Source organism: Pecten maximus, chromosome 9 (genome assembly GCF_902652985.1).
Source record: "Pecten maximus chromosome 9, xPecMax1.1, whole genome shotgun sequence".
NCBI lineage: Eukaryota > Metazoa > Mollusca > Bivalvia > Pectinida > Pectinidae > Pecten > Pecten maximus.
Window position 1 is genome coordinate 36,402,639 of NC_047023.1, and position 23,567 is coordinate 36,426,205.

Genomic DNA, 23,567 nt, shown 5'->3' on the forward strand with positions numbered 1-23,567 from the left:
ATTTCGAGATAATAATTTTAGTTATGGAGATTGGTAATGCACTAGATTTAGTGTCTTTATTCATCATTTGTGTTTCTATGTTAATCATAAGTATATTCAACACAATCTATCATATTCACTTAAAGGGGGATCTCACGAAAGCAAACTAATTTTACTTTTGGTTATTAAGACGAATTGGCTATGAATCATCCTGACCTAAACTGATAGAGAAGATGAAGTTGATTTCCCATTCTTGTGTGTATATATGTATGTGGGAGGCCACTTAAAAGGGCCCAAGAACTAAGAAGGCTTATAGTAAATTGATAGTGGAGGTAATAATGACTATAAGGAGGGGCCTTTCATCTATGTTTTCAGTCTTAGACAAATCACGGAATTACAAGTACAGATGCTATCGAAGACTTTGATTAAATGAATTTAACAATTCTGCTTAAAACTTCATAAAAGTTGAAAGATGGTCACACATGTACCTGCATATACACGTCATAATGTGGTAACCTAGACGTTGAATAAATTAATCGCCTGAAGATGGCCGTTAGGCCTGAAAACGTTAACAAAACACAACAGTTGTCATGTTGAATTTATATTTTTCAACTATATATACATAAACATACAGTGCATTCCTCTTAATATCATGTCCTATTTGTCAGACAAAAACATGATATTTACAGTAGTGACATTAAGAGAAACATGTTTTTTCACTAAATCTAGTGCATTACCAATATCCATAACTAAAATTATTATCTCGATATTTCGAGTTATTATCTCGAAATTTCGAGTTATTAAGTCGAAATTTCGAGTTATTATCTCGAAATTTCGAGTTATTAAGTCGAAATTTCGAGTTAGTAAGTCGAAATTTCGAGTTATTAACACGAAAAAATGGATTTATTTTTTTTGCTTCATGGCACTAATGCTCTTCCGTACATATCAGTCAACGATTATTCTGTTTTATTTATTTATTTGTTGCTCAGATTGCAGCTGAAAAAAATGTTCCCTGCTACCTGTTTTAGCTTTTTCTGTCCTCAAAAATACTTTTGTACCTTAATAAGAAATACTTGTATATTTTAATAAGAAAATATATAAAAATATTACAAAGAAATAAATGAAGCTAAGTACATTTTTCTAAAGACATTGTCAACTGCGTTTTGTTTCGAAGGAATATCACGTTTCTCTGGTAATCAATTCCTTGTATTAACGTAATGAAAGTCAATAATTTTGCATTCACATGTAAACGAAAAAAGTTTTTTTACTCTAAATCAACGGAAGGAAGACAACTATTTCTACTTTATACGGATATACACACAAACCCATGAATGCTTTACTCTAATTGCACAGACTCGAATAAAGATTACAACGCAAAATACAATCTATCGGGAATATGGCATTCTTTCAGTTTGAGATTTTGTCGTAAGGATTACGAATATAAATACCAATATTCAGCGAATTTCCTCTAAAGAACTTAAGAACATGAGGAATTATCATCTGAAATTCTTTGATAGCGTTTCATTGACAAATAACTCAATGCTATTTTTCTTTTTGAAAACGAATTATATAACAGTTATCATCTGCAGTATATTCTAAGTCAGGAAGACGTCAATAACGAGAATACTATTACAACGAAATGGTTCAGTACTTACCCATACCACACACATCACAGTAGTTAGGTACACGTCCTTCAGACGCTGTGTAACAAAATGAACGGAAACCGGGATCCGGAGTCCGGCAATAGTGATCGTCAAGATCATTATCAAAATCACTGTTTTTAACATTGGGCATATGTTGTAAATGTAGATATGTAAACAGTTAACATATGTTCAATGCAAAAATTGAATTACTAAAAACAAATAAGAAATAGATAATGTTACAATCACAAAATCACAATCAAATGACAGTGTATTTCACATATACATATGTATCTACATCGTTCAAATACAAACTCGTTTGCGGACCTTTATTCAAAAGCGTTGTGGGCAATGAGCGACCTTTCGTAAGGGGAGACAAATCTTCATATCTTGTGCAATTTGTTGGGGCGAGAAACAGATATGTCGCACGTCTTTTGTTTACTATTTTCGTTCATTATGAAATTACTTCCTTGTATCCATGCCTGAGTTCTGATGAAAACTTCGATCAAATATTCAAAGTTATATCTGCGATTTTACATTATGGTAGAATGTCCTGAGTTTTGCACAGAACATCACTATTCCAGCAATAACTGTATACATGTTCATAAAGCGCTATTGCCCAAACCATCCTGTGAAAAAGGTGTTGGGCGGACGATCTAAGAAGTCGAAATAGATTGATATTATACATGTAATAATATAGGTTACACAATAATATTGTAGTATTTATGGTTACAGATGCTTGTACCATGATAAATGATCACGTTGTTCTAAATTTAAAGACAACAACGGAATAATGACACGGAAACAAGAACTATTAATTCTTTATCAATAGTGAATTTTGAAAAGTATCATAGATTTCCGATTGCAATAAAGTCTGGATAAATACAAATGTACTTTAACAGAAAAGTGTTTCAGTGTTGATCCAAGTATGTTTTGTTTTTGAAATCCACTTTCTTTTAATTCCATTTCTACATTTTACAGTTGAATAATTCGATGAACACTAATTTAAAAGGACCATACCAAACCATCGATAAAACGATGCTTAAACATTATTATGTAGAGGTTCTTATGAAGTTTTGAAACCACACAAACATGACTGAACACACCCTTTGCTATAAAATATATTGTTATACTTTCAGTTTTATATCAGATGCGGATTGAATTACATCTGATCGCGTGTTATTCCGTTGAACATCATACTGCACTCTACAACAATGATAAAACATTGTATTGCACGCTCGAGTGTTCTGTAACGTCGCGTAATTTCAGCCAATCTGATTTGTCAGACAACTTCTATCAAGTTGCACGAGAGTGTAATTTGTCATTGTATCAATGTATTGACAGCATGGCGTTGTGGTAAATATTGTTGAATGTGATCATACCTTTGGCATACTATACTCTGGTTTTAATGTCCGGATGTAATAACACCGTAATGACACTTTGTTTCTATCGATATGAGGATTTACCGAGCTCAGATAACCTATATCAACTGAGGCGTGATATTAATTATCTGAGCTCCACAGACCAGCATATCAATAGAAACAAAATGCCATAATTGTGTAACATTTCTTGAAAGACATTTAATCTTTTGATAGAATTCAGGACAAAATTATTATAATTTGAATAAACGTACGGTATGTCTGGCTGTTCAGGTAGATTGAACACTATCTCAATTCGTCCTCTTCGCATAAGTTTGTGGAAGTGCCACACGGTATTTCGAAATCAATCAAGTCTAACATACTTCTGGCGTTGACAGGACCCTTTTCGTGATCAGCAGCATAATTATTAAATAATTAGATAAAAAACCTTACAATTCCTCATACTTTTGAATCAATACACATTGGATCTAATCTCTAGCTACGTTCCTCTACTCATTACCGTACTAAAATAAAAGGGGTCTTAATGATTACATTGTAATGACGCCAATTTGTTTGATAAAGATTTTAACAAGGTCAACTTTAATACTCAACATCCTTCTTCATATGTATACGTCAAATTTCGCTTTGGTATTTTAAAACACTCCTACTCATGAGGACGGTCCATTTGTAAAATGAGACCAACAGTTTAGAAAGGGACGTGATCTTGTACTACACTTAGTACATCATGGGATGATATTTAGGAAATATTTCAATATATTGCATATATTTACAATCATTGACTTTTTTGGTCTTAACTTCTGCCAGAAGTGCCCTAGTGACAACCCAACTAAAGAAGATGACTTTATACTTATGTCATTCGTCTACGTGCAGTGCAGCCAAATGAAAGCAATGCGTTACGTTACACGATCATATATCAAATTACATGTTTTAGTATCTGACGGTATGCGTAACGTCAATAACTTCTTAGTTTCTGACGGTAATGCGTAATGACAACAAATAGATGTTATTGATTAGTTTCCCGTTTAATATAACATATTTTACGAGTATTGCAATTTTCTGTCATACGAGTGTATGATAAAATCTTCTATGATAAAATCAACCTATTTTGTCCTCACATTATTAACCATGCAATGATCAGGTGAGGCCAGTTATATTCACTTAATTAGACTGCAGTCATTGACAGCCTAGATAATGATTTGTGGATAGGATTCTAGTCTGGCGATGACAATAACAATATCAATATCAGGTGCTGTTTAATAAAATCAACAATCTCCTCCAGTAGAAGAGTTGGTGTTGGAAGTAGTCATGGAAACACGGATCATACATTGCTAAGTATAGAGCTAATTCATATTTACAAAATTTCATGTAAAAACAAAACAAAGCCTTTTGTCAAAATCAGAGGGCGTTACTTTCGGTTTCTCTTATTTTACTTTTGGTCAAGATATAACTGGTCGTACAATCAATTTACATTCGGAAAACTCATTATACGGATGTCTATGATTTAGAGAGTAACTGATTGCTTCATCTGATGCGAAGAGTATTTTTCATTTAGAGGTTCATGCATGAATAATCCTTGCAAATTATTCTTTTAAATAGTTGGAATGAGCTTTGTTAAAGTGCTGTAAATCAGGATTTTGGATTACTATTGAGTGAACTCAGTTTAACATTTTAGCAAAAGTAACTGGATTCTTTTCATTGACAGTATACAAAGTGTCTGTTTTACCTTTTGTGATGGGCTGGTACACACAGTAGTAGAGCCATGCGGAAGTAATATCATCACGGAACGACAACCGAATAGGTTCCACCACGCTTGCAATTGAATTTCCTTTTGGATCTCGAAAATCTAAATACTGCATACCCAGAAATACTGCCTCTGTATATCGAGGGATGTAATTATATGTAGATGTATAACAATATAACACAATATATAACAATTTATCTTATATACGCAAAACTAATTAACGAATGAGAACAAAGTATGATTATTTGTATACTAAAACACGTTTCTGAAAGAGCTGTCATTGTGATATCATTATGCGGATAGATGACATGACATTAACGTTTCATGGTGGTCCCGCCGCCTTGTAACGCTTCGGCAGTATTCTAATGAGGGTCAGCTAGTCACCATCACAGTTACCTTAGAAGAACAATGGGAAATATAGACCTATCCACATAACTTTTTTGAGTTATCCCCCGTTGTAACGCGATAGTGGCGCCCGGAGTAAAGACACTTCCGGTTTTGGTAGGCGTCTATGGATACGCTATCGAAGTGAGTTGCGTTTTTTACTATCAACACAACGTTTCCCATGTTATTTGATTTCGTATGATGTTTTGTGACCTTTGCGATAAATACATCATTTTTTTTTTTTTTATATTTTTAAAACCTGTTGTTTGCCATATTAGTAATTCCACGCATATTTACAACGTAAGCAGCCGGCTGCATCATGACATAGACGATCCTGGTGATATGACTTTGGAGTTATTTTCTATGTGGAGAGTCGATTCCCTCAAACAATTTCTAGATAAACGAGGTATATCGAAAGAAAGAACGAAAGCAGAACTTGCAGCTCTTTGTTATGCAGCCAATAGACTCAGCATCCCAATAAAACTTTCATCAAAAGAAATAACAGCCGTCAATAACAAAGCTTACGAGGACTTATTGGTTGTTGAATCTACTACAATTCCCGACCTCTTGTGAACTATACTTTGCTTTTTACTTAAAAATGTATTAAACTTTGTTACACTTTTGACAAGGGGTTTAATTTTTTATTTTCCATTACATCATTCATTTCAACATTTCATTTACATCATGTTACATAGATTCAGCAGTAAACTCCACGACTTATATACTTGAAATTGTTGGATTTAGATAAGGATAGATCAGACACTTTCCCACTTTTGCCTGGTCTTTTGACCCATACTGGTTGAAAGATTGTAGACCGAATATAGATCTAAACTTCTATAATTCCTAATAAAGGTTTTACAAGTTTCCCAATTTGGAATGTGTTTGCATTGTCTTTGCAGAGATATGTATTTCTTAATCAAAAGAATTACTAGATTAAGACCCATTGGTTGTCTATCATCTGTGACACCAAGTAGGAAAGAGTCTGGTTTTCTTTCTAGCCTTATACTATAACATTGATAAAGAGAGTTAATAAGACTTGTCCATAATGATTGGCTATGAGGACAATCCCAAAATAGATCGCAAATTGTTTCTGGTGCTCCACTACAAAACTGCACTCTCCGTGTTCAAGAACTTTCATTTTTAATAACATTGCATTAGTAAAGAACACTCTGAAATTCTATATTGGAGACTTTGTAGTTTAGAGTCATTTGTTTCCTGAAACGGAATAACATGGATTTTTTTCCAACTCGTTTTTGCATTAAGATATATCTAATAAGGTATGCCATCTCTCATGAGATTTAACAGGCCATTCTGCACCTTTAAAATAATCTTTTTATTGAAGTATCTTGATGGTTTTTCAATACTTTTAACTTGATTTAAGTTGTTATGTACTATAGTTTTAGTATTTTGTCTGTGGTCATTGATCAATCTCTTCCAGCCTCTTGGAATGGCACTAATGAGACTATTAAAGTTCATGAAATTAATGTGAACTTGATATTTTTGTATAAATTGTTCATATGTCAAAAAAAAATCCATTTTCCAGCAACAAGGTCCTTTACAAAGTATATATATCCGCATCACATAATTTCTTTTAAAAAAATAGGGCGTCTATTTATTTTAATACTTTCATTAAAGGCTGGGAGAGAATATCCTCGGGGGCTGCGGGGAGCTATTCATAAAGAGAACCCCAAATCTGTAAAATTTCATCCCAAAAAGGTGTATTTCTGTAAAAACAGTGTCTTTTTTACTATACAAATTTGAATAAAACTGAGATTGTTCTTTTAATATATCATGAATGTCATAAATCTCATTTCCCTCTGATGAAATTAGTTTAGTAATCGTCTTTTCAGTATATTGCCTTTTTCTAGGTTACAAAAGTACTTGGTACTCTTTTCTCCCTCAACCTTCCATCTTACATTTGCTCTGGTTATAATACCTTGTATTTTTGTATCCCTTAGTGTTTTAAGTTGTCCTTCAATGTCTGCTATATCATGTTTTACACTATCAACATCATTTGATCGATGTATATTATACAAATCTCTTAATGTATCTGTCTTTTTCTGACTTATCTCTTTCTTTTTTCTTAAAAGCTGATCGAGTAACTGATAGTTTTCCCCCTTATCATTAATTTCAGAGTTTCCCATAATAATTTATCTGCATTCTCTATATCATTGTTATCATCTGTCCTTTATATACTGAGAAATCACTTCGTTTATTTTTAATTATGTTTACATGTTCTGGATCCCCAATAAACTATTATTTAACTTCCATGTACCACATCCACGCTCTGTTTTGTTAAATTCTAACTCAATATAGACAGGTGAGTGATCAGATTTATATGCTATGTCCATATCTGCATTTCGAATATAATTTTGCAATTTGATGAGATCAGAAAATAGTAAAACTGACATTTTTTCTCTCGCCAAACATCCACTAAATCTATGTTTTGCATGATATTATGAATTCCCTATTGGCCTTTGTATTATTACGATTCCTATAATTAGCTGTATCAATTTCATATTCTAAAGGGACATTCCAATCGCCTGTTATCATTACAGTATCTTTTCCAAGGAATTCAATTTTCCTTTGTATGTCAGTACACAATTCTGGATTGTCATCATTAGGGCCATATATGCCACAAAGGGTTAGTTTTATATCTTGTATTATAATATTGAATAACAAATAGTTTCCATTTTGGTCTTGGACAATATCTATAACTTAATTTATATTCAAAAGAGTTTTTAAAAATACGTGCAATACCCCTGCTTTGAGAAGAGAAAGAGGCAAAAAATACTTTTCCTCCCCATTCATTTCTCCATACATTTCAGTATTTGAACTTGGATCGAACTCGATGGAAGAAGTGAAATGTTTTCTTTTCATTTAACTGGTGTCAATTCATTTCAATAGTCCACTTAGTAAGGAGGAAGGTCTATGTTCAGCTTGTTTTCCTTGAGGTATGTGTCTGTGTGATGAACTGTGGTGATCAACAAAGTATAACATCCAAGTTCTATGATTAAATGTAAGACCCATAAATCAATGCACTTGTTAAAACATACACAAAACCATACACAAGTGACGTGACCCTCTGATTAAGATCACCAACCAGCCTACTCCAACAATGTTAGAGGTTTTACACGGCGAGATAATTTTGATAGGCGTCGCAGTCGGCAAAATCATATCCGATAGAAAAAGAGCCGACCAGCGGCCTCTTATCATATCAAATGTTATAGGAGTACAGCCAGCCAAGCGGGTCAGGCCAATTTGTCATGATCATTGTAATATTTTTATTTGGTGGCATAAATAAAACCGCAAACTCTTTAAGTTAGTGTTATGTACAACGAACAATTTATACCTTCAGATTGTCAAAGAACAGCGTCTCTAATATGGTAAACTATTGACCATCGGCCATGTGTATGAATGGAACCGGAAGTGTCTTTACTCCGATCAAAGGGCACGTAACTCTAAAAATCCAATATGGCGGCTTTATGTGGATAGGTCTTATTGGGTTTATCACCCCCTGAACAGCCTGTGTCATTTTGAGGTGGGATCTACCGACTACTTCCCTGATAAACAAACGGGAGGCCCATGGTATGTCATCCAGAGACATAAGGGTAAGGTGTCTTACACATGGACAAAACCACGACAGCAAAGACCAGTCGGTATCCCGGCTTCGATTCCTGAGAAACACAAACCGACACACGTATCTCGGGATGTCTAATTCGATACCGTCATACGAAAAAAACAACAACACGGAAGCAACGAGTAGAAAAAGAAAGAAATGTGCACATATCGATCCCTATTAATAAGGACAGCAGACATATTTTAGTTTCTTCAATTTTACCAAATATCAAGTCACACGAAAATATTCCCTATTCTGCAGTGGGCACACTTTTATTCGATATCTACGATCAATATGTGGTGGAATGATAGGCACGGTTCCTACACTAAAAGGACATCAAAAATAATAAACTGTTCTATTAACATCTACATAACCAGTTAGTCGTACAATTTGACGAATATGTATAGACTAACCTGCCATATTATCCAAATCCTCACGTTTTAAGACGTCGTTCTACACTGCCATACTACAGTGAGGTGGTTCTTGGTTAGTAAAATCATGTGGCACTACTGTCAGAGTCGTCTAAAGTCTGTTGAACAATTACTTATTTTTTCATACAATATATGTTTTGCAAAATAAATTTAACAAGCAAAGTTAAGCGGACTAATTACCAAGAATTCTATGGATAAACATCACAGTGATTGTACATGTACCATTCCTTATGTTAACTGTACATGTAGAGGCAACAGAATCACTCAGTACCGTGTGTCGGAATAAAGATACCACGGTCTGTACAATAAAACATATACGTATATAATGAGCCATTAATAATGCGATTCTTATCCTCATTAGACACAATGCCCTTACATGCTTTAAATACTGTTAGTTGTTAATATTTGCGAGGGATTAATTTCGGCATATTCCGGGTCATTGGATATAGCGGGAAAAATGAATTCCCAGCGAATATTTACACATAGGTATGTAAGTGATAACAGTAGAATGTTAACAAGGCTGTTGTCTAACTGGGACAAACGTGAACAATTAGCCCAGTAAACCACTTAAATATAACGTCAACACTAGTATTTGCTGGTATTAATGAGTTACATTGATTGTGAAAATTAATCCATAATAATGAATAAAACATTGATTGAAGGTTTTTGTAGTCAGTATATCTTGCTATCATCAAAATGATTATGAACAAACAGTTACTTCGCTCCCTGTTTATTTCAGACCAACAAACCAGGTCAGGTGATCCTAAGCTAACGTGTTCAAAAGAATGGCTTTCATCACTTACATTGTCTCGTAGATCCATCTCCTGGCAATGATTAGCTTTAATTCCGACATTTTAATTGAGTGTGCACCAATTGTTGAGAAGTAGGTATGGAAAAAGGCACAACAAATTAATTCAGTTAATGTATATGTCAATAAGAAAATCGTTATAAAAATTATCCCATTAGGCCAAATCATTTTTAAGAAAATTATTGCCACATCATCAGAGAAAAAGGCGCCAGGGGTCCGATTACGTGAGTTCCAGTAAAATTAATATCAAAATCTATGATATTGTGATCAAGTTATACTGCAATATCGAGTACTTGGATTGTTTGCTTCAGTAAACCAGGATTTTTCTTCTTCAACTGCAGGCTAGTTTCTGCCATTTCCTTTTGGTCGTATCGTCTGCTTTGAGGACAGGTGCGTGTATTTCCCCAATACACAAAACAAAACTCCAAACATTAGAGAGCTCTCTTAGTTACAGAACTCACATGAGAACGTTCGCAGGAAGTTGATGAATATGGTTTTTGAGTACGTTCTCACCGGAGTACAAAACTTAGCGTGAGCACAAAAGTTGAGTATGAGCATGAGTACAGTTTCATGAATACGAACCCTGGACTCCAATGTTGATTCAGGCCCTCTGATGAAAATAAAGAAAAATAACTTTGTAGACACCAATGAACAAATTTTATAGAAAAAAATCTGCAGTTTAAGATAATGTTAATATAGTTATTATTCACGTAAAAGATAATTATTTTCAACATGATAATAATTGCCTATTGAATATAACTATGATACTATGAACTTATAATACCACTAGAAGGCACTTGTTGAAATTTCAGTACAATTTATTATGTGTATCATACAAATTGAAATCGATGTTTATTATACCGAAAGTATAGAATGCACCTATTATATAAGTTTATCAAATTAAAATTACTCATTGCAGGGATGGAGGCGTTAAAGCAATAACAAAAACCGCTTTGGCTTATATACATCTATATTTGTTAAATTAAAACTTAATTGATTGAGGCATGTATAAATTACACGCACATCACACTGGATTCGCCTGGACATTCAACCGAGGTGATAATGTATATATCGTATTACTGTTATTATCTTTTAAAGGCATGACAACTAGATTATTTTATTTGATCTTCCTGATCATTTTTTTGGCTCCTAAAAAAATCGTAGTGAAGATGGTTTCCCTCGGAACGGGGCTCCATATGGAATATCCTGAGAGGATCTATCTAGCTGCATCCCTTTGATGTGGTGACTGGCAGAAGAACATAAATCAATAATTGTATTGGCAGTTTAACATCCCTGATAATACGAAGGTAGTAACTACATCCGGCAGGATCGGATAGCCGTGTAGAGACTGTAGAGAAGATGTCCAGCTCATGTTGCAGTACAAAGCGTCTGTATTCTCATTTCTCAATCTTAGCCATACCATTGATATTACAATATTTACATTCTGTGTTGCATTTGTCTATATGTCGTTAGTAAACCAAATTGTATTCATGAGACTGTATACTACAATTTACAGTGATTCGGTCAGTGGAGGAATACAGCTCCAGGTGTTGTAGGTTTAACAATGGCCGCCAGTTACTTTCGGCCTAGAGAGCTTTCGAATGCTAGCATTTATTAACAGAAGCCACAACAAAAAATAAAGCAATGTCACAAGTTATGAGAGTATAATTTTATGATACTAAAAATGTAGTCAACACGAAATTACTATAAGCGCCATTCTTGATCTATACGAAATTATCAAATTGTCAATGTCGTCACACTCACAGGGGCTCGTTTCCAAATTTTCAGAAATGAAAGACACGACAACATTAAAAGTCAAGTATTTATAAAAAAAAAAAATCTTAATCCAAAGTATCGACATAGTTTCCGGTTGTGTATGTATATGCCTACTGGATTTTAGTTTTGTGATTATTCACTGATAACAAAGGCCTACCTTACAAAATCGAGCCCCTGTGAAGTTGAAAATCGTCTGCTAAGTTAGCGACACTGATGTGACCGGTTACACTGGATTCTGTTTCGAACGAAATATCCTTGGAATCGTTTTCACCTACGATCAAGACAACTTTCATTAAGAATTAAGAGCTGTTATTCTTCTGAAAATAACGTATATCCAGTTAATACCAGAAACATAAGTGTTTCCGAGGAATCTAGTCTGTCCTGTGCAATGCCCGTACAACGCCGCATCACTTCTAAATGTTAATCGTACATCATTGCGCATAAAAACGGTTTCGATTTTAAACAATCAGAAATTATGTAATTATGAACAATTTGACGATACCTACACACGTATATGAAATATAAAATAAACCCAAATTTGTGCAAAAACCACTTTATGTGTTTGCTATTAATAGCGTCATGAGGGACAATATCATTTCTTCTGGAAATTTCACTGTTCCGGTATTTGAACTTGATGACCTCAGTGATAGGGTAAGCGGCAAATTTAAACGCGTCATAACCTACAGTAAATCAAAAATCTTTATGAATGTAAATATAAGCATTGAACTGTTACCAAATGGTAACGGGCGACATGAAATATTTATCTGTCACCCAAATTGTATTCATATCGACTGTATACTACCATTTGGTAACAGTTCAATGCTTAAATAAACCCCGGGACATTCATGGTTGTTTTTGTTGTCCCTTTGCTATCGTTTTAGAATTACGGTTTTGTTTGCATATCAATACTCGCTGAAGAACTGGTAATCCTACAAGAACAGGAGAATGTCCCCACTCTGTTCGGACTACTTTACTTCGTCCGTGTTGCGAACATTTTAAGAGAACCCAGCTACGTATTTTATTTGTTGACCTTTAGGAGCTCCGTTATTGATTATAAGATACAAATAATTCTCTCTGAACCTGATATGACGAATAGTCGTGGATTTTTGTGTGTGAATGTGACGTCAATAATATAAGTAACATCATATACCACTAGTCTGTCGAAGGCATTATCACTGTACTACCGTCCTTCAAACACTTCAGTTGTACTGTCAAACACAGCCAAGATCTTTATACAGCAGTTGAATTTAGACTTCGGTCTGTACATAAATGAAATATCCTTTCCATCTGATCATGGGTCCAGTATCAACAACGGCATTCCTTAACTTTAAATTTAAGGAAAGTATTATAGGATTTAAAAACAAAAATACTTATAACAAAGGGGGGATCTTAGCTAAGGATTTTCCATACATTCTGAAATGCATTCCTACGAATAATTTAAAGTTAAGCGATTTCCTTAAGTTAAAGAACTTTGATGAAACTGATCGTCATCTCATACAATTTTTCAATTTTTCAATTTCTTTATTGACCGTAGGCCTTGTGGCCCATAAGTACATAATACAAATACACAATACATGAAAATGAAAATGACAATGAAACAGCAATGAAATACATTGTGGAGAACGGGTTACATATGTAAAGATCGAATCTTATTTGCTTCGAATATGAATTTACCCATACATGTACAAGTATTGCTCAAGTAGGCAATGTGGTGATCTTGTTATTATTATCCTAAATGTAAAGCTAAGGACAATTTACATGTAGAGTTAATCCTTTTAGAGTCAACTTGAATTTCAAAATCCAATATACTACAATGGATTCACTTCGCCGCTGTGAATGTGAAATACATCAGTCTAAAACGCTATTACAAGTAAAAGACGTAAACAAAACATGTAAAAGATTGTACAAAAGACACACAGCTTTCTAAACAAATTTAGAGTTAAATTCGGTAGAGCCATGAATTACTCTGCAGAATACATCTAATAACGTCAGTGGTGCTAAGAGTCCGCATCATACATCTAATAATGTCAGTGGTGCTAAGAGTCCGCATCATACATCTAATAATGTCAGTGGTGCTAAGAGTCCGCATCATACATCTAATAATGTCAGTGGTGCTAAGAGTCCGCATCATACATCTAATAATGTCAGTGATGCTAAGAGCGAAACGTGATTGTAGGAGGCGACTCGAGATTATATTACAAGCTTTGTTTGATAAATTAAAATCAAATCACGCTTTCTCGCCATCCATTTGATCAATAACACCTCTAAAAATTCTTCTTCTTTTAGAACATTTAAATGCTCTGCTATCATTTCAAAATGATGGGACGCCCACGTTTCCCCTTTTATGGGGCATTGTTATTCCGGAGAAGGCATATAGCGATAGCAATATAAAAATATGGACGTGAATTTCACTGCAGTATTTGTTTTGAAAATCCCAACATTTGTAATGATTGGTTTCCTGGTTGGCATTACTTATGTTTCGTGGTAAGATTACCCAACAGACTGTCACCATCCATGTGCCAACAAATGCATTTTATTTTCGTCTAGTCTCCCTTCTGTTCATATAAATCTGAAGAAATCATCATTGCATTAGCACATGGCTATCATTTCTCTTTGATGAACTTCTGCTCATTTTTTGATAGCTGTATCTCTGGTCCACCTATCAGTATTGGACAATTCAATGGTTAAGTCCTTAATACCCTAAACTCAATGGAGACCTGATAAGTGCCAAATAAGTAGTACGTGTCTGCACTAATACATGTAATGTACCTTTAAATGCCTTTTAGAAGTCAAAGTATTGCCTTATTACATAATTTACATTATATTTTATATTGAGTAGATCGAGTTCACTATTGGAAACAGACGAACGGTGTACCGGAAGATTTTAAATTCGGTAAGCCTTGTTTATTGTCCCTTTTAAATCATTAATTTTTTCTCGTGTCACGAGATAATTTAATGATTCACCTGTTAAAGATTTCCCCGTTGACACCAGTAAATAATTGTATTAATCGTGGACTAAGACACCCCGTGGGTTGTCTATAGGTGTAATAGATGGTGTTTTAGATCCCTTATATACCGCCTAAAATTCCAATAACATTTTTATCTTTGATCGATTTAAAACATAGTGATTGTCCATATTGATTACTCACTGGTCGATAATTTCACTGTATTGACCTTTGTACAATATATTCTTTCAAATCATGAACCCTTGATTATCTCGCGGTAAGCGATTTTGTTGTTATCAAATTTTGACATGAATATTTTAAAATTGTTGTAATTTTTAAATATTCTATTTACGGAAGCTGCTTAATATTTGCTTCCTGCTATAACGTTAATGAAACCGTACATATAGCCGCGAAATGATGCTTTTAACTACTTAATTCTCGATGACTTCCTGATCAATAAGGTGCCCGAACTACGACCGGCCTCAGTGTAGTGTGCAGCGAGTCAAATGTCATCTGAGGTGTCGGCGGCACAGCAGCAATTTATCTGAGAAAGGACTGTTAATTATCCCGCCCTAATGCCATCATGTCATCAGCAGGAAAAGGAGTCGGCTATAAAGGTAATGGTTTCTGTACTATGAGACTTCAGCAATGATTATAAAATACAGTGTTTGAAAGCAAATATGATTCAACAAATACGTCTCCGAGTAGTAACATGTCTATTTTGTCTCCAACGATTTTTATGAACATATTTCATGTTTATAACTGTAAATCACCTATATTTAACGTGGAATTTATTTTTGCGTTAATACGCGAGGAGAGTCGGTCGCGAATTAAAATCCTTCTTGACTATTTGTACGAAAACAACACATGGATGACGACAAAGCTAGCTCACGGTATGCAGCATCACAATTGAGGATGCGGTATTGTGGGATATGGGGTGTCGGTATTATGTGATATGTGGTGTCGGTATTGTGTGATATGGGGTGTCGGTATTGTGTGATATGGGGTGTCGGTATTGTGTGATATGGGGTGTCGGTATTATGTGATATGGGGTGTCGGTATTGTGTGATATGTGGTGTCGGTATTGTGGGATATGGGGTGTCGGTATTATGTGATATGTGGTGTCGGTATTGTGTGATATGTGGTGTCGGTATTGTGTGATATGGGGTGTCGGTATTATGTGATATGTGGTGTCGGTATTGTGGGATATGGGGTGTCGGTATTGTGGGATATGGGGTGTCGGTATTGTGGGATATGGGGTGTCGGTATTGTGGGATATTGGGTGTCGGTATTGTGGGATATGGGGTGTCGGTATTGTGGGATATGGGGTGTCGGTATTGTGGGATATGGGATGTCGGTATTGTGTGATATGGGGTGTCGGTATTGTGGGATATGGGGTGTCGGTATTGTGGGATATGGGGTGTCGGTATTGTGGGATATGGGATGTCGGTATTGTGGGATATGGGTTGTCGGTATTGTGTGATATGGGGTGTCGGTATTGTGGGATATGGGGTGTCGGTATTGTGGGATATGGGGTGTCGGTATTGTGTGATATGGGGTGTCGGTATTGTGTGATATGGGGTGTCGGTATTGTGGGATATGGGGTGTCGGTATTGTGTGATATGGGGTGTCGGTATTGTGTGATATGGGGTGTCGGTATTGTGGGATATGGGATGTCGGCACCGTAGCGACAGGGTGACCAACAAGGGAAGCAAACTTACTTATATATTTTTCTAAACGTATCTATTTGATTTAACATGATTTTCATTTGTTGAGGGAAACATTTAGTGCAATTCCCTGCTGAATGTGCAAACACTCATGGACAATGTCGATACCTATTCTGAATTCGTTATGCATACGAACATGCTTGTAGAATAGGATTTCTGCATCCTAGGAAATAATTAAGATTTGCGCGAAATGATTCAAGCAATGGTTTTATGTTAATGTCGCTTTACCATACAAAGTGTACCGTGGTACAGAATCGATTAAAATGCTTCGTGTGTGTACCATACAAAGTGTACCGTGGTACAGAATCGATTAAAATGCTTCCTGTGTGTACCATACAAAGTGTACCGTGGTACAGAATCGATTAAAATGCTTCCTGTGTGTACCATACAAAGTGTACCGTGGTACAGAATCGATTAAAATGCTTCCTGTGTGTACCATACAAAGTGTACCGTGGTACAGAATCGATTAAAATGCTTCGTGTGTGTACCATACAAAGTGTACCGTGGTACAGAATCGATTAAAATGCTTCGTGTGTGTACCATACAAAGTGTACCGTGGTACAGAATCGATTAAAATGCTTCGTGTGTGTACCATACAAAGTGTACCGTGGTACAGAATCGATTAAAATGCTTCGTGTGTGTACCATACAAAGTGTACCGTGGTACAGAATCGATTAATATGCTTCGTGTGTGTACCATACAAAGTGTACCGTGGTACAGAATCGATTAAAATGCTTCGTGTGTGTACCATATGAAAGTGTACCGTGGTACAGAATCGATTAAAATGCTTCCGATGTGCCTAGTCACCTTGGCCCATAGTGTAATACACGCGAACATTCAAAATACACCTCGCCTCATAGGTATCCATGGCGACATCAGAAAAACAACTTTGGACGGATCAAAATATTTCAAAAGAATTTAAATAGCTGCCTTGATACACTTGATACACTAACATATAGGTATACTTGGTATACAACACTACACGCACGTGGGAACCTTAGGAAGATATGATGCCCCTGATACAGAGAAAGCAAATCCATGTTAAAATTAAATTAAGTTAGAACTAATTGGTTTCCAGCTACGTCCGTTATTTGCCTGTAAAACTGAGAAAGGTATAAGTTTCCTCTGACGTCATCGTTCGCTTTTCTTTCTCCACTTTCAGCTCGCTATCATCTATCGTGTTACCTAGTTTGCTAGTATGTCGTTATGTTTACCGATATTAAATAGTTTTTTATTCTTATTTTTTGTTTGTTTATTACTCAAAACCTAAGTAGGCCATGTTTGACAAAGACAGTTTTGATAAAAAGCATGCTTCGGTTAACGTTAATAATAATTAAAGACGAAAATGTACAAATGAATACACAAATAAATCAATAAATAACAATCACATAAACAAATTACAAAATTCATCAATAGATTACAAAATAGATCAAAGATTTACAAAATACATCAGTAGATTACAAAATAGATCAAAGATTTACAAAATTCATCAGTAGATTACAAAATAGATCAAAGATTTACAAAATTCATCAATAGATTACAAAATGTATAAAAACAATTATGTAGATCACAAAATAAATGCATCAATAATTACAAAATACTTCGATAAATAAAATTAATCATGATTGATCAATAGATAAAATGTAAAAAAAAAAAAATATAAATAACCAAGGAGAAAAATGATAAATTTATCGTCACTTAACCTTGAACCGTGTGCGTCGAAAGATTGTGACAGGACATGTCAGGCAGTCCCTTAAAAACCGCATTTGTAAATAATCTGATCCAAACATATGTACATGTAGTGTATATCGGAGTGTATATCGTACGTAAGTGGTCTCTGTCAACAACACTTGGGGCTGTTACAAGGTACAACGTATCACTGATAAAATACGTTTGGTAAGATCACTGTAAAAATAACACACCCACATAAAATATAAATGAGGCTGATGTACAAAACACCGCAGACTTTCAAGTTATGTGAAACTGCATGTTGTCCATGTTGAAACAGTGACGATAAGCAGGTAAGATTTTAGTAACCTACATGTGGCCGTTGTTTAAACAGGTATTTTAATACCCTAAGTACCAGAGACAGATAATATTGTGACTCTGGGCACTGTAGACAGGTATTTTCTAAGGTTTAGATACTCTGGACATTATGGACATGTATATTTGAATACCAAGGGCGCTATGGACAGGTAATATTTGAATACCCCGGATACTGAGGACAGGTAATATTTGAATACCCTGGGTGCCGAGGACAGGTAATATTTGAATACCCCGGATACCGAGGACAGGTAATATTTGAATACCCCGGATACTGAGGACAGGTAATATTTGAATACCCTGAGTGCCGAGGACAGGTAATATTTGAATACCCCGGATACTGAGAGCAGGTAATATTTGAATACCCTGAGTGCCGAGGACAGGTAATATTTGAATACCCTGATTGCCGAGGACAGGTAATATTTGAATACCCTGAGTGCCGAGGACAGGTAATATTTGAATACCCCGGATACTGAGAACAGGTAATATTTGAATACCCCGGATACTGAGAACAGGTAATATTTGAATACCCTGAGTGCCGAGGACAGGTAATATTTGAATACCCTGAGTGCCGAGGACAGGTAATATTTGAATACCCTGAGTGCCGAGGACAGGTAATATTTGAATACCCTGAGTGCCGAGGACAGGTTATATTTGAATACCCCGGATACAGAGAACAGGTACAGTTTTGTAATATTTGAATACCAAGGGCGCTGAGGACAGGTAATGTAATATTTGAATAACCAGAGCTCTGATGACAGGTTATATTTGAATACCCTGGGCGCTGAGAACAGGTAATACATTGTATTTGAATAACCCGGACACCGAGGACAGTTTATATTTGAGTACCCTGGTGCTGAGAACAGGTAATTTAATATTTGAATAACCAGGGCTCTGATGACAGGTTATATTTGAATACTCTGGGCACTGAGGACAGGTGATATTTGAATATTGAATACCTAGGAGCTAAGGACAGCTAATTGTAAACCCTGGGCGCTGAGGACAGGTAATATTTGAATAACCCGGGCGCTGAGAACAGGTAATATTTGAATAACCCGGGCGCTGAGAACAGGTAATATTTCGATATCCTGGGCACTGACGATAGGTAATGTTTTAATACTTCGGCGCTGAGGACAGGTAATTTGTTGCTGATGACAGGTACAATATTATCACCATTTGCACTGATTAGAAAGTTAATATTTTACAGCTACTCTGACCGCTTTGGCCAGGCGAGATTTTGATTGATATATTTAAGGTCCCGAATTGGAACACATTTCTCTATTGGCGAATATGCTAGATGAACAATCGGCAATGGAGATAGCAAGTTCATTGATTTCATGACGTTTGCCGTGGGCGCTGTGGAAAGGTTTGACCACGGGAATCGGACGTTCTGTGAATAAATATTAAATGTACTACTTAAATAGCAACAGTCATATACATTTATAAGAGTTATGTGTTTTTTTATGATTCTTGCTGTATATCAAATATTCGTTATAAGACCTTCCGGGTTTTAGGGTTTTGACATTACACGTTACATATATACCTGTCAAAGGACGGACAACAGCAAATCAAATACCAAATTCACCTCTTGAACATGTTTCGTAGAGGTTATATTTCATCTCATTGAGTTTAAATGATACTCTATCGTTACCGGGTTCTGAATCGTGCATTATATATACTGTCTACATGTTTTTGGATACATACTGGTTCAGTGTCCTTCCAGTTGGGTCTCTTGAAACCCCAATTTAACTAAGGCCACGATAGACAGCGGGATTATTTGTCCTGTGGAATGTTGTGTGTTGGCGACATACCACGCCAGGTATTTTCGCCAATCAATACTCTGGGCGCAGCCACAGTACCAGCTAGCAGCTCAGGCTCTCAATTATTTATCTTACTCAGACATGCAGCAGCAAGCGGCACGAGAGGCGAAGTGTTTCGTGGTCACAGCCATTCAGCCCTCTACGGGTAGGTGAGAATTTGGCTACTTTGATTAATTTCACATCAATGGTCGATTAAGCTCTTATTTATATCATGCATCTTAAATTACACGTGTATGTTTGATTTCACGACTAATAGCACACACGTGACAGCAATGTAATTTAATTTGATTTGATGAAGAAGCTAGGTCTCGTGATCTATTAATTGTGTTTTTTCTCGGCAGGTTTCAGCCTATGTAAGTGCCCGAAATACGGCGTACGGGTTTGAGAGATTCCGGAATTAGTGATTGTGTACTGTGAGTTGTTGAACATACACTATGAGCGTTATACCTTTATTCGTGAACAAGCTTTTGAGTTAAAGGACGCTTTATTTGTGCGATGCTGATTTGTTTTATATCATCAATCTATCTAACGTTTTAGAAGTTTGTATTTGGGTACTTGCCTGGAACCGTGACTATCGGCATAACGTCATTAAACCAGGAAAACTGGAAAATAATTGATAGTTAACGGAGCAGTGTTAGTGGAGATCATTACTGACGATCGCCTGTCTACCGGGACTGCTGAGGGAAATACACATGTTAAACCAAACTCCAATAACGAGTGAAAGCAGCAACTCAACTGTTGTCAATATTCATGAGCTGGAACGTCAGTCTTTGTCTAAAAACAGCTGGCATTTCTTTGATCGTCGTGACAGTGACACACGTAAAGTTCAGAACGACAGCAACGGCGGTATTGTCGTTTGGTGAACCGCGTACTCTTATGAGAATAAGAAGATTTAGCAGTGTGAGATCTCATGACTTTTTAAATACTTGAGCATGCAGCCGATTGCTTTAAAAGGAATATCAATGTCAAGCCAACTATCTGTCTTTGCTGTGTCGTAGACGTCCTGCCTGCATGGTTTTGTGAACAAAACGGAGTAAGTGAAATGTACGTCATCTCGAATGGCTAACTCTCCTCCTTGTACAGCATCACCCCCCCTATCCGTCCAATTCTTGACTCTATCTACAGTGGTTGGTAAAGATTCAGTGTTACATAATACTTCATCAATATCTTATCACAAGTTGTTTTATTGAAATATTAAAATTCTCTTAACTGTGAATGAGCAATAAGTTCTTTAAACACGTTATTTCAATCAAATTGAGTGTCAGATTCCTAAGTACATGCTTGATCCAATCCAATTTCAAATACAAAAATACCTTAACATCAGACTACGATATTGAATCAATAGCGACTGTTATGTTAGACTAATATGAGTAATATGTGCTCTTTTAAATGTTTCAGATACCATTTCATAAATGTGTGTATGACGTCACTGAAAGTGTGATAATGCGTCACTACATCAGAACGAGTCACGGTCAGAGACGCCGGAACAGCGTCACACATTCGGAAGAGGACAACAACGCTGTGATGTACAACTGCAGTGATCCAAGGCGAAAATCAACTGATGAATTTCTGCGCATGACAACAGGAAGTAACCAGAGAAGAGTGTCACTTCCAGCGAATGTCACATTCCATTCTCCCGGGGCAATTTTTAAAACTGCTGCAAGGAAAGAGAGAAAGTTGAGAAGAATAAAAACAATAACTGATGAAATAAATTCCAATAAGGTGCTTTTCTCCATATCATGTGTTGTGATTCTCGTCATATTAGCTGTGACGTTTTCAATGTACAGAATGTTTACCACGTGACAAAAGTGCTGTACCACATTACCCACAGAATATTTGTGAGGTGTGGAATATCTATACATATCGATATCGTGAATGGTACCAGCTTTGTATTCGCTGCAATTCCGATATAGTGAAATTGCTGTAATTTAAGTTGGCGAAAACATCTTATGTCTTCTAAGAAATCCATTGTCCTTTGAAAACAAACGTTGAATGTTGTAAGAGTTACCATGGTAACACCCTTGACCTTGGTGAAATCAGCTGCTTTAGTGATCTTGGATTTCTTCACTGTAATATATACAGCTTCTTTGACATGGATATTTTTCACCATAACGCCAGTGTCCTTAGTGACGGCCATGACCTTGGTGTCATTAATGACCACGATAACAACAATGTTTAAATCAATCGTCATGGTGATATCATGACCTTGACACCTATAATCTTGGTAGTAACTGCAAATACAGTGAACTTGAACAGCTACGTGTAACTTCTTGGTGATATTGGTAAACTTACATTTGAAACTGAAGACTTTTACAATAAACTTAATGATCTCAATTACCCTGCCGGTATCACCAACCTGCATGGAAACATGGCGTCCATAGTTACAACATTCTTGACATTCCCGATTTTCTAAAAATGGGTAAAAATCAAACCTATCGCTTCAGTGACCTTGAATGTATTCATTGTGATATAAAACCTCTACTTCCACGATATTTTCTTTATTATTGACATCAATGACCTTGGTGTTTTTTCATTTGAAGATAAACTTTGAACTATAATGAAACATTGACTCGATATACAATTAATAGGACTTGTTTGAATGGATGTCGAGGTTGGGCGGAGATATGTATGAGAGATTTACAATGTACACTGTCTTTGGGTAATGGTAAGCACTATGTAAGCGTAAGCCTATAAGCTTGTGAAAATAAGATTGACTGGTTATTTTTCTCCTCTTGAACGTCATTAGAAAATAAGGAAATCAACTCCTGTATTTCTCCGTGTTATTCAGTTTTCAATACTCCAACAATTACTTTATAGCAGCACGAGATCCATTTCCAACAATTACTTTATAGTAGCAAGAGAGGGATTTAAAATCTGGATCACAAAAAGTAATGCTACATTTTTATATTGATTTCTCCTCGCGGGGAAAGCCAACATAAAAGAGAATTTATCGAACAGTGCGTCTATTTCATGTTGACGGGCTTTTGCTCGATCGCTTAAAACACATACACATACCTTCAATAGCATACATATAGAAACTCGGTATATCGACCCCACGTGACTTGATAACGAGAGTTTATGTCAAGTCCGATATCCGATTTAACATCCAACGAGACATTTTTCTTTATATTGGAAATGTTAAACCCGGTAAATAAAAAACCTTATCGATTTGTTCCTGTCTGCATAACAATAATCCTGACGTCACGATAATGTCAGTCATATGTCGCTATTGTTTCTGCATTTGGTGGTCGTATACTTGAGGGTTGTTTTATTTG

At 35.8% G+C, this 23,567-nt stretch overlaps 1 long non-coding RNA gene across 3 annotated transcripts; it reads left to right on the forward strand.

Moving 5' to 3' along the window:
- The first annotated feature begins 15,174 nt into the window (after positions 1-15,174).
- LOC117334784 lies at positions 15,175-22,782 on the forward strand. 3 transcript variants are annotated; one of them, XR_004534235.1, is made up of 4 exons: positions 15,175-15,319; positions 20,372-20,441; positions 20,634-21,325; positions 21,691-22,782. It is a non-coding gene; the product is annotated as an uncharacterized LOC117334784 (long non-coding RNA). The 3 variants fall into 3 exon arrangements; XR_004534233.1 differs by having other exon boundaries at positions 20,372-20,437; XR_004534234.1 differs by lacking the exon at positions 15,175-15,319 and adding an exon at positions 18,361-18,450 and having other exon boundaries at positions 20,372-20,437.
- The last annotated feature ends 785 nt before the right edge of the window (positions 22,783-23,567 follow it).